The sequence below is a fragment of the Gossypium hirsutum genome, chromosome D02 (genome assembly GCF_007990345.1).
Source record: "Gossypium hirsutum isolate 1008001.06 chromosome D02, Gossypium_hirsutum_v2.1, whole genome shotgun sequence".
NCBI lineage: Eukaryota > Viridiplantae > Streptophyta > Magnoliopsida > Malvales > Malvaceae > Gossypium > Gossypium hirsutum.
This window is the reverse complement of record NC_053438.1, coordinates 2,946,916-2,960,633: the sequence shown is the minus strand read 5'-3', so window position 1 is coordinate 2,960,633 and position 13,718 is coordinate 2,946,916. Positions and strand designations below refer to the sequence as shown.

General features: G+C 31.2%; 1 pseudogene; it reads right to left on the bottom strand.

The window, feature by feature from the left end:
- Positions 1-2,173: 2,173 nt before the first annotated feature.
- On the bottom strand, positions 2,174-2,974 carry LOC121214904 (ATP synthase subunit a, chloroplastic-like; annotated as a pseudogene).
- Positions 2,975-13,718: the final 10,744 nt, after the last annotated feature.

Sequence of the window (13,718 nt, the reverse complement as noted above, 5' to 3'; positions counted from 1 at the left end):
TGAGCAATCAAAAGCCAGGAGTTGGACATCTCAAGATTTTTGGATGCATTGCATATGCTCATGTTCTTGACCAGATGAGAAAGAAGTTCGATGAAAAAAAAGTGAAATGCATTTTCATTGGTTATGAAAAAAGAAATAAGACATATAGACTATACAACTCTTTCACCAAGAAAGTTATTATTTTAAGAGATGTTGAATACGGTGAAGCTGATTACTAGAGATGGAGCGAAGAAGAAAAGAAAATTGAAGGATTGTTTTTCAGTTATGATAAAGACAACGGCTTCATCAATCAAGATGAATAAGGTGATGATCAAATTACTCCACCAAGTCTTGTTGCAACAACACCTACAACATCATCATCATCAACCAATAGTAATATGAACAGCTTAGAGGAAGCACCTGCAACAATGCTTAGTTTACACGATATTTATGATGCCACAAAACTAATAGAAACAACACTTGGTTATTCTTTATTCTGTTTAATGATAGAATGTGATCCAATAACATATGAAGAAGCAAATGAAGATGTCAAATGATAGAAGGCAATGGGTGAAAAAATTACAACAATAAGAAAATTTGGCACGTGGGAGTTAACAAGTCTGCCAGAAGGATATAATCCAATTGAAGTCAAATGACTGTACAAAAAAAAGACTAACAAATAAGGAAAAGTGAAGAAACAAAAAGAAAGACTAGTTGCCAAAGACTACAAGAAAAGACATGGAATGGACTATCATGACGTATTTGCTCCAGTCGCTAGAATTGACACTATAAGGCTTCTCATGGCAATTGCAGTAGAAAATAAATGGAAGATTTATTAGATGGATGTGAAGTCAGCTTTCCTTAATGACTACCTAGAAGAAGAAGTTTACATCGAACAACCACCTAGGTATAGCAAACAATGACAGGAAGACGAAGTCTATCACTTGAAGAAAATTTTATATGGACTAAATCAAGCCTCAAGAGCATGGAGTTGGTGAAAAGTCCATACAAGCACGCCTTATATATGAAGAAAAATAGAGTTTGTGATATCATGATCGTGTGCTTATATGTGGACGATATGATTTTCATGAGAAACAATCCAGGTATGTTTAATGACTTTAAGAATTTGAAATGACAAATATTGGTGACATGCCATACTTTCTTGGAGCCAAAGTGAAACAAATGAAAGATAGAATATTTGTGTCCCAAAAGAAGTGTGTAGAACATATTTTAAGTAAATTCAGAATGAAAGATTGCAAGCTAGTAGCCACACCAGCAATAGGCATGAAAATAAGTGTTGATTCAACTAGAGAGCCGGTAAATCTGACGTTTTTTAAAAACATCGTTGGAAGTTTAAGGTACTTAACTATCACATGACTAGACATCATGGACGTAGAGGGATTAGTTAGTAGATACATATAGAAGCCAAAACAAGATCACCTGATTGTAGCAAAGAGAATTTTGAGATATTTCAAAGGTACAATGGATCATAATTTATTTTATACACACTCCCAAAGTTCAAAATTGGTTGGTTATTCAAATAGTGGTTATAGTAGTGACTTGGATGAGTGCAAAAGTACATTTGGATATTTATTCCAGATTGGTTCAACAACATTTTCATGTTCATCAAAAAAACAACAAATAGTAGCCCTCTCAACATGTGAAGTAGAATACATGGTTGTTGCTACGTGAATATGTCAAGTAATTCGGTTGAAGAATATTTTGGGGGAATGTTCTACTATACAAGAAGGTCCAATTATAATTTATGTTGACAACAAGTCTATAATATCTCTTACAAAGAATCTAGTGTCTCATAATCGAAGCAAACATATCGATACAAAGTATCATTTTATTTGAGAGCAAGTGAAATAAAAATATGGAGTTAGTTTACTACAAAATGAAAGATTAATTGATAGATATTTTTACAAAAACCTTTGAAAATGGATGCATTCCATAAATTCAAAGAAAAACTTGGAACGAAAAGCTCGATTTAAGGGGGAATGTTAGATGCCAACCCAACTTTTCAAGGTCAGCTAAACATGGTCATGAAAAGTTGGAAAATATTAGCCTACAACTTCGAAAAATTAGTAACGTGGCAACTTGCTAATAGTTACTTAAGGGCTAAACATGATGAGTTGGCTAGGCATGATTGGAAGCATTATCCATAATAATGGATAAGTGTAACAACTGGATTTCATGAAATAATGATCCGCAATAATACATTATCTAAAGTTGCAAAAATAAGAGCTTCAATCCCACTTGTAAATAATCCAAGAAACATTACATGTATAAGGACAATTGAAGGTACTAAAGAAACAAGAACAACAACCATTAATTTATCAGCTAATATATTCCCAAAATGTCGAAAACTAAGTGATAAGGGTTTTGTGAAATCCTCTAAAATGTTAATAGGTAAAATAATAGGAGTGTTTTGAATGTATTTACTGAAATACCCCAATCCTTTTTTTGAAAGATCCGCATAGAAATATGTTATTGATGTGAGTAAAGCTAAAGAAATAGTAGTATTTATATCATTCGTGGCGGTGGGCCAACTCTCCATAAGGTAATTGTATAAGTTTCCGAGGTAACAAAGCACCAGACCATTTAGAAACAATAATAAATAGAAACATAGTTGCAATAAAGGGAACACATGGACTATATTCTTCTCCAATACAAGTTTTGCTTATGTCTTGAATGAATTCAAGAACATATTTGAAGAAATTTTGACTGGCGGTTGGAATGGTTTGTGGATTCCGAACAATGATAATGGCAGAACCTAATAGGATATCAATTACAACCTAAAAAGTAATAAGTACTTGGGCCTGGACTTGGAAACCTGCTATTGCTAATAGAAATGTTAGTCTACTTCCACACTAGAGATATCCTATAACTCGTTTAGTGCATTGATGGAACATGATATACCATTCATATCGTCCTTTGACATAAATAGAACTATACTTTTAAAAAATAAATTACATTGATTCAATCTTCTCTTGCATACTCAAATTCAATATTTTTTTACATCGACGAAACTAATCACACAATATTCATAGTTTTTTTTGTGCGATTCAGGATATAATAATTGATTCCATAGATTTATGTAGTTCCAAAAAATAATTTACTTATCTTATTATTAATCAAGAATTTCGTATATAGCTAGAACGACCTTCACAAATTACAACCATTAATTTGTTAAGAATTAATCAAATTGAAGCTATAGCGTCATCATTTGCTGGAATCAAAATATCTGCGAGATTGGGATCGCTATTTGTACCGATTAAACAAATTATTGGAATTCCCAAAGTGATACATTCTCAAAGAGTCGTATATCTTTCTTGATGATCAATGATGATTACAATATCAGGAAATCTTGTCATATATTTAATCCTGCCTAGATATGTTTCCAAGTGAGATAATTGTCTTTTCAACATAGTTGCATCTCTTTTCGGAAGACGATTGAGTCCCCCATCTTTTGTTCTATTCTTAAGTCCCTAAACTTATGGAGCCTTGTTTTTGTAGTGGGCCAATTTGTTAAAATACCACTAAGCCATTTTTTATTAACATAATGACATTGAGCCCTTATTGCAGCCCATACAACTGAATCAACAACTTTATTTTTTGTACCAACAATTAATAATTGTTTCCCCTTGCTACATCAAAAACTAAATCACAAGCTTTTGATTAAAAAAAGATCAGTTCTAGTCAGATTTGTAATATGAATAGCTTTACATTTTATAGAGATATATGGCGCCATTCTAGAATTCCATTTCCTAGTACCATGACTAAAATGAACTCATGCTTCCAACTTCTCTTCCAAATTTATGTTCCAATATCTTCTTTCCACTCTCTCTCTCTCTCTCTCTCTCTCTCTCTCTCTCTCTCTCTCTCTCTCTCTCTCTCTCTCTCTCTCTCTCTCTCTCTCTCTCTCTTCTACTAGGGATTGGTCGTTTATCCACGAGCCAAGCCATTACTTTCTATTCATTATTCTCTTAATCCCTATTAACAAATTAATAACTCAAATGACCATAGCAAATTATCTTAAGAATCATGAAATTCTATACCTATAAAAGAGCGGCCTGATATATCATGAACTGTTTGAAATGCAAGAGTCAAATAATTCTCAATGGTGGAAGAAAATATCTCTCATTTCTCCCCTGAATAAATTCTTTTTTTTTTGTTTCCAAAAGAATGTTGTTATGTTGTTGTGATTGGAGCAGTAATCCTTTAAATTCGGTATCAGCGGGTATCATACCCTCAAGCACAATGTTTTCTTTTAAGCCTTTCAACCAATCAATATGACCCCGTAGAGCAGCTTTTGCTAAAACTCAAATAGTTCCTTGAAAACTTGCTTAAGATAAAAACTTTGAGTGTTTAGAGATGCTCTCGTTATTCCCAATAAAACGGCTCGATAACAAATTGCTTTCTCTAAAGCACGCCCCATTTGTTCTGCTCGCAATAATCCAATCAATTCCTCAGATAAAAAAAATTAGACATTCCATCTTCTAAAACCAATAGTTTTGATGTTATTTGACATATAATAATTTTTATATGCCTATTATGGATCTGTACCTCTTGAGATCGATAAACCTTTTAGATCTTATTAACCAAAGAGAGCCAACTTTGCGCTATAGTTAACTTAGCACCAATAACGAATCCCAAAGCATTCCAAGAATTCTTGTTATACATTCGTTCTAGCCCTCAATTCTCCTTTTTAGGTCATCTATTTTGAATCAATCGAATGCATTTCTAACACTTGTTCCACTTTTGGAAGGCCTTGCGTTATATTACCCAATCTTGATTTTTCATATATAAATAAAACTAATGTATCTCTTTCATAAAGGATTTCTCCATAATGCCCATGGACAGTTGCTCCCAGAGTCGCCATATAAGGCTTATCCGATCTTATTATTATAGAATCAGCTTGAACAATAAAAACTTGAACCAATTTTTGGCATGGTCCGCTTTTGGCTATACATGCATTTTCAAAAATAAATTACCCAAGACTAATTATTGTGGACGTTTCTTCACAATAATTATGATGATAATGATGATAAGGAAAATACCAATTCGAATTGACTACATACAAAAAGATGTTACAGCATGGATTGAAATTATAAATTTTGCCACTTTCAGCTATTAAATAATAGTTAAGTACTTGAAAAGCCTGTTTTAAATTGTCAAGCCCCAAATATATTATATGGAATCTGACATTAATCCTCGCATTCCCACTAATTGGTGCACGTGAGATGCATTTCTTTTAGCTCTTGAAAAAGATATTATATGGAAGGGTTAAACAGGTCAATCATCCTAAAATTAGGATTCATTTATTTTTGCAAACCATATCTCAATAGATTGACATAATTTTTCTATCGCATTGATCATTTGTCCTTGGGGATCTGACAATAATCCTGTCATTCCCACTAATTGGTGCACGTGAGATGTATTTCCTTTAGCTCTTGAAAAAGACATTATATGGATTGGGTTAAACATGTCAGTCATCCTAAAATTAGGATTCATTTCTTGTCGTAAACCATACCTCAATAGATTGGTGTAATTTTTCTACCGCATCGATCATTTGTCCTTGGGGATCCGACAATAATCCTGTCATTCCCACTAATTGGTGCACGTGAGATGCATTTCCTTTAGCTCTTGAAAAAGACATTATTTGGACTGGGTTAAACATGTCAGTCATCCTAAAATTAGGATTCATTTCTTGTCGCAAATAATATCTCAATAGATTGGTGTAATTTTTCTATCGCATCAATCATTTTCCTTGGGGATCCGACATTAATCCTCTCATTCCCACTAATTGGTACACGTGAGATGCATTTCCTTTAGCTCTTGAAAAAGACATTATATGGATTGGGTTAAATAGGTCAATCATCTTAAAATTAGGATTCATTTCTTGTCGCAAACCATATCTCAATAGATTGGCGTAATTTTTCTATCGCATCAATCATTTGTCCTTGGGGATCCGACATTAATCCTCTCATTCCCACTAATTAGTGCACGTGAGATGCATTCCCTTTAGCTCCTGAAAAAGACATTATATGGACTAGGTTAAATAGGTCAATCATCCTAAAATTAGGATTCATTTCTTGTCACAAACTATATCTTAATAAATTGGCATAATTTTTCTACCCCGTGTACATTCCCAGAATGATGGTGTTTTTCCAAAATCAAACTTTATTTTTCAGCATCTTGGACTAGCCATTCCTTAGAAATAATTTTTGCTCTTTTTGACACAATGCTTAAAATTATCCATAACCCCTCCCCAACTTATAAATAGGAGGATAATACGTTTTAGCGCACTCGAATCTACGTCTTCCTGTATTGACAACCATGCATATGCCAATCAAATTAAAACTTAATCGATGGTGATTGATGATTTTTAATTTCAAAAATAGTGTTAAAAACCTCCAACATATCCTATTTATTTATATTATAATTTTTTAAATACCACTTGAAAACATTAGGAAAAAAAATTGAAGCATTAAAGTTGCCAACCTAATTAACTCTCAAATATTGAAACGGCTGTTTTTTTACTTTTTCTCTTTTTTCAAGATAGAATGACTGTTATTTTATTTTGTAATAAACGGCTGTCTTTTCTTCTTACCAAACTCCAAAGGTCTGCTATCATTTAATTTTGTCATTTCTTGCATGAACCCAGAAAAACCAGCCAAGCAAAGGAAACAGAAACAGAAACATCACATTATACTCGCTTCCCTGCAAACCCAATTCTTTATTCTTTGACAAAACAACACAGTGCACATGTTTTCTAATCCATGTTTTTCTCTTTTTCTAGACTGCTATATAATCCCCTTTGGTTACATCTTTTAGATGCACAGTGCAGATAAAAGATTTATTCAGAGAGTTTCATTTTTGGGGTTTTGAAATTTTGCAGGAAATGGGTGACCAGAAAGACAAGAAGGACATCAAGGACTCACCTGGTCCTATCCCTGTCAAGGACTCACCTGGTCCTATCCCTGAAGGTTGGGTTTTGTATACCAAGTTCAGAAAAGATGGTATTGAAGTCAAGGTATATATTGAAAAATATGGTATAAAATATAAGTATATGTATAATATTTGATAGTTATGACAGAAAAATATGGTATATTTGAGTCATCAAATAATTCGGATTAATGAACTCAGCATTGGATATGGTGTTCATCTCATCTATAAGATGCCACATCCATAGCCTGTACGATAGTTTAACAATATGTGTCGGTATGTGAGTTGTATTTAAATAATATAAAAGAAATTGGATTAATTAATTTTAACAGTTTGTTTGGATTAATTAACAATAACAATTATTGAGAAAATCGCAGACCTACTTTTGTCCAGCCACTGAGCAAGAATTCTACACTTATGAGGATCTTATGAGATACGTGAGGTATGCCAAAGCTGCCAAGCTTTCCATCTATAGTCCTGTAAGTCTTTACTTCTTCTTTTCCTTATTATTTTTTAAAAAATTTTATTTAATAAAATGGGTTCAAAATAAACCAGTAATAAATAATTAAACTGTTTACCTATAAATAATATTCTTTTGAAGCAGCTCGATTAATATTGATCGATAAAATTTTATGAATTTTGGTTGATTTGACTTAACAAGACTTGGCTTGTGAACCTGTTTAGAAAATGTTAAATGCATACATATTTATTTATTATGATTATTTTCACATAAGTTTAAAATGGATTTTGGCAGCTTATTATTCATTTGTATATATCATTGTTTGACAGGAGTTTGAGGAATACATGAAGAAAAAAGGCCAAAGCTAGTTTCATTTTGGAGAAGAACATGAAGATGAAGATAAAAAAATGAGCCAGCTTGAGTGAAATCTGCAGCAAAATGTCATGTTTAATTCAATAAATGTTGATGGGTTGTGTTTCCATTTCGCAATGTTTGTGTCAGTGTGATTTTCATTTCATTATATGTACTGTGTCGTTCAATGATAAAATTTGCTTTTGGTTTTAGTTGAAATTGATTTCCATTGTTACTTTTAAGGTTTCCTTCTTTTATTTTTGATGGGGACTGAATCTTCCATTTAAGTGGCTTTCTGGTCATAAGTCTTAACTAGATGGTCTTGGGTTTTTATTTTTTACCAATTGAAGGTGTGATCTTGGCTTGATGGTGATGGATGCTCTTAAACGTTGGTGTATTATTTTGTTCAAGATGGTCTTTTTCTGAAGATCAAATGACTTGATGAGTGAATTTTTTGGTGTGGTATGTTGTTGAGATGGGGGAGGGGGTTGATTTGCTGTGCTTTTTGAAGCTTCAAACGCTGCTTGTGTTTATGGAGTTTTTGGGATTTGCTTTATGGCATCTTTGGTTTTAAGATTAATTTTGATTTGTTAGAATGAGTGTTCAATTCAACCCTTTAAGAATAAAATTTTGACAAACTCAACTAGTAGCTCTAATAGAGACTTTCTTGGCATATTCAGAATAAGCCTGTTATTTTGTGAGAATGGGAAACTAATATGAAATGATTGGATTTTGATTTGGAAAAAGTTCCCTGTATGGATCCATCTCAAGCAGGTTCCTCTAGAACTGTTTATTAAGAATGGATTGAGTTACACTGCACGTGTTTGTGGCACTCCTTGATACATGGGTGGGGTTATTATTTTTAAACAGAGGTTGGCATATGCTAATGTTTATGTTGTGGCGTTTGCAAATCTAGTCTCATCTAGGTTTATAAATGTTATGCTCAATAAGAATTGGTGTCGAAACTAATAAAAATAATTTTTATTAAAAAATATATATTTTTTATATAGCAATGATTAGGGTTAAATCTTTAGTAAAAAAGGAAAATTAAAATTAAAACTAAAATTATGTAAAGAAAATCACAATTAGAATTTAAGAAAAATCGATACGATGAAAATTTAGTTAAATACAAAATTTCGGTTTGGATTCATAGATTTGATCATCGATGTAAAGATAATTTCAATATTTTATTATAAATTGGTTATAGTTATTAACGAACGCATAACAACTAATATTTTCATACTTTTTGGATAATTAAGATGACCACCATTGATTACTCCCATTATCGATGAATAATCCTGTAACAAACGCCTAGAATTTATTTTGTTAATAACATTAAGAATGAAAGAGACACAATTATAGCTAATGAATATACAAACAAAATTTATTTAAATTATGTCAGATATTCAAATAACATGAACTGAAAGTAACTTATACCCTTTCATACTATTTGCCGTAATTATGAAAATAATTAAACAATTACGAATTTAATCATTTTAAGATAAATATTTTAAGTTATCAAATATGAGCACTATATTCGGCAAAATCTTAATATTTGGTAGGCTTTGGATTCTTTGGAAGGAGGGTATTCATCTAGATTTGGTAGCTATTACTAACCAATGTTTTATCTTGTAGTACTCTTTACAAGAATAGAAAGATCCTTTTCATTGTTGTTTATGGAAACAATGGTGGTAGACTGAGAAGGAATTTGTGGGCTCACTTGGGAATTAAATAATTAATTGGTTCTAGTCTCTGGTTGCTTGGGGGGGGGGGGGAGATTTCAATGTAATTGCCAGACCTGAGGAGAGCTCTAATTTTGAGGGTGCCCATTTGATTACCTTTGGTATGAGGGATTTTTAAATTTGCCTAGACAATTTGGAAGTTCAAGATCATGCTTGTAGTAGTAGGTCTGGTTTTACATGGACTAACAATCAGTAGGAGAGGTTTGTAGCAAAAAAGGTTGGACTAGGTGTTGGTGAATCCGCATTGGATTAGCATGTTACCTCGGAATTTCAAAGGTAGTGGTAGAAGATTTGTTACAGTATGTTCTCCCAGCTGAGGCTCGGGAAAATTTGGTAAAAGGAAATTACTAATGAGGAGATTAAAGATGTTATATTTGAGCAAGGTAATAACAAGGTTCTAGGCCTTGATGGATATTCATCCCTATTTTCCAAAGCAGCTTGGTCTATTGCGTGCAAGATTTCATTTTAAGATACTTCTTCCGAACATAAAAAATTCACCCTGCTTTCAATTCTACCATTGTTATTCTTGTTCCCAAGTGTCAAAATCCTAATTATACTACCTATTTCTTGTTGTTCAATGATTTACAAGTGTATTACCAAGATAATGGTTAAAAGACTCTCCATATTTCCCTGTCATGATCTCTTCTAGTTAGAGTACATTTGTACAAGGTAGAAGCATCATTGATAACACGTTATTGGCACATGAATTAGTCAAAGGCTATGGTAGAAGTACCCTCTCCCTCAGATGTGCTCTTAAGATCGATATTCGAAAAGCCTTTAGTTCTCTTAATTGGGAGTGTTTACTTGTTGTTCTAGATGCTAAAGGAATGTCGAACTTTGTTGCAAGGAGATGGAAACAAGAGTTCACTTGTTCTATGGATGTAGTTTCTGAAAGATAGTTTGGAAAAGTATCCTTGATCTCTTATCATATTCAGAAGAATGTTATGGACAAAATCAAGAACTTCAATGAGCTTGAACCAAACTGAAAGAGAAGAGTTTACTTACTGTATCTTGAAACTAGCTTGTACTTCTTTTGTTTATTTGATTTGGAAGGAAAGCAACCAAAGGCAATTTAGGGGACTGTCTAGTAATGAGCAACTACAGTGTCGCGGAGGGCCCTAAAATGGTAAATTTTAATTCTAATCATTTATAATTTATAAAATTTTAAATTAGTAATGGTAAAATTATACTTTAATCTTTTCAAAAATGATAAAAATTTTTATTTAACCTTTTAAAAGTTATAAAGATATACACTATTAAAATCATTAACTAATTGTTATAAATGTAAAAAGAGTTGTCCAAATTAGATTAGAGGGTAGAGGCCATTGATGGGGTTGTATGAGTGTTTTTTACTATATTTATACAATTATTTAAGTTTCGGACTCAATTGATATTACGAATTAATCGGGCACTAACTCAGTAAAATTATAGAAATATATTTTTATAATTAAAATAAATTATATTATCTGAATATATTTTAATCTTTTAATTTTTAACAAAACTCAATAAAATAATGTACATGTGCTTGAATTTGAACCTGTGTTATTTACATCAATAAGGCATTAATTTTATCACTAAACCAAAACTTTATTTTAAAATAATATTTACATTTTAATTTTATTATGCAAATTTTATTACCTCCATCAAATATATATATTAATAATATTATTGATCGAGTTAGTGCCACAAATTAACTCGATACTAACTTGAACCTAAAATATCATAATTTTCAATATTTACCATTTCAACTTAAACTTCATTTAATTTTTTAATTCTTTTTATAAATATATTTATTAAATAGTTTTTTTTTCATTCTATGTATACCATAATCTAATATTAAATTAAATTTGAATTAAAAAATAAATATTTGAAAGTCAACCCACTTGGTAAAGTTGCTTTTTTGGTCATAGTTCCTCATAATAATGTTTCCACTATATGTGGTACAATCACGGGTTGCACATGAAGTGTCTGTATTTCCATAATCACTAAATAATTATGGTATAATAAAATTTTAGCCTTTAAAATTTAATTTTTTATCAAATTAGCCATTATTTTTTAATTAAGTTTGAACTCAATTTTTTTTTGAAAATCAAATTTAATCATAATATTTTTAATTAAATTTGAACTCAATATATTAATTATTTTAATTAACTATTATTTTGAATAATATTGCTTTGAATTAATTATATGAAGTCAAAGTATATTTGACATTGACTATAGTGAAAATGCTTTAATGATGATTTAAATTTTTTTATTATAATATTTAAAATATTAAATAAATTAATATATTTTAATTATATTCAACAAATTTAGATAATGAATATTACTTTATACTAATTAAAGTAATTAAAAATACATTATTATTTATATATTACTGTTTTGAAATTTTAAGTTTGCTTTTTTATTATTTATAAAGATTTATCACATTTATCTATAAGAATTTTCATCTTATTAAATTTTTGTTTAATTAAATTCATTGAATAAAAAGATTCATCATACTTATAAATAAAAATTTTGATTATGTTAAAAGATTTTTTTCATTTTTAAAGGACCTTCATTAAATAAATTATATAATAACACATAAAAAGCTTAAAATTTATATTGAACTATTTTAAATTTTAATTTTTTTATTAAATAGACAAGAAAATATATATTATTTAAGTTTTCAATATCAAAGTTTAATTATAATATATATTTATAATTCAATAAATATAACATATTGTATTTATTTTAATTATATATTATCTATGAATTATTATTGTTAATTTATTGATTATAAAGAAAAGAAAAGAAAAGAAAATTGAACAACAAGGTGTATTAATTTACAATATATCAAAATTTTTTTATTACACAAATGATTTAATAATGATTAGGAATTTTTTTTGTTTGTTTAAAAAAAGAGCATTCTAGACCATTACATATAATTAATCTAGAAATAGATAAACCGATAAAGTTTGTATGCGGCACATTCAAAGTAAAATTAGGGGGTTGAGACCAAAGGTGAAAGTCAATGTCCATTCCATCTGCAGCCCTTGCTAAACAATCAGACAATCTGTTTGCATACAATACACATGAATTAAACTAACATTCCAATCACGCCTCAACAAATCTTGAATTGCATTTATGACGTGCAATTCCGGCTAATTAATCATCAAGATCCCCTTAACATGGTGCAGCGCTTCCAAACAATCTGATTTTAACAACACATCTCGACAACCAAGTTTCCAAGTTTGTTCAAGATCATCAAGTATGTCCTAGAGTTCTGTCTCATATGTGCTACACAACCCTATGTTCCTTGCAAATCCCTGGCACCACAAACCATCTGCATCTTGTATCATACCATCAGCCATACCTATTCCACTTTCCAAATTCTGACTACCATCCACATTAATTTTCCATTTTCCCACTGGCGGTGGAGACCATAAAAGCTGCGTCCATCTTCTCCAACTCTTTTTGGACCTTTGCCCCTGATTCAATTGACTGGCATACACAATCTCCTTTTTATATCTCATGCAACGATAAATAAATCTTTCATTATTTACACAATCAGCTTTAAAAATACAATAATCATTTCTTTTTTTCCACAAAGACCAACATGTGACCGCGAATAAGATATCTTAGTCTTGCATATCATTGGAAAACAACCAAGGTTTGGTGAGGTTAAGACTTAGCCAATCCTCAATATTTAAATTATAAAACTCCGCTAACATGTCTTTGTTGACCAGATTAGTCTAGCAGTGGACCGTTAGCGAGCATTTCCTCAACATATGGTCAATATCTTCGACACTAGCACCACAAATATGACAACTCAGATCCAAAGTTAAATGTCTTTTAACTCTTTCAGCATTAGTTAGTAACTTCCCCTTACCAACCAGCCACAAGATCATCCGAACTCGTTGTGGACACCAATATTTCCATATAATTCTCCATCTCAGATTCATACAACATTCCCTCTTAGTCATGGCTACATAGGCTGATTTTGTAGTAAAGCATCTTCTTCTTTCCCATTTCCAATCAGGCCAATCCATAGTCTCTTCATCACAAGGAGGACGAGTAATTGCAATCTTGATCATGAGACAGAAGTAAAAAAGGCAAAACGATTCCAATTCCAATGTCCATTCTCAGTCACCAGATGTCAAACTAAAACATCATAACTCGGTAACAAATCTGGTTGTGACACATAAGCCGCAAGAGCCTCACTGTCCTGGATCAAAGCATCTCTCCAGATGTGACAC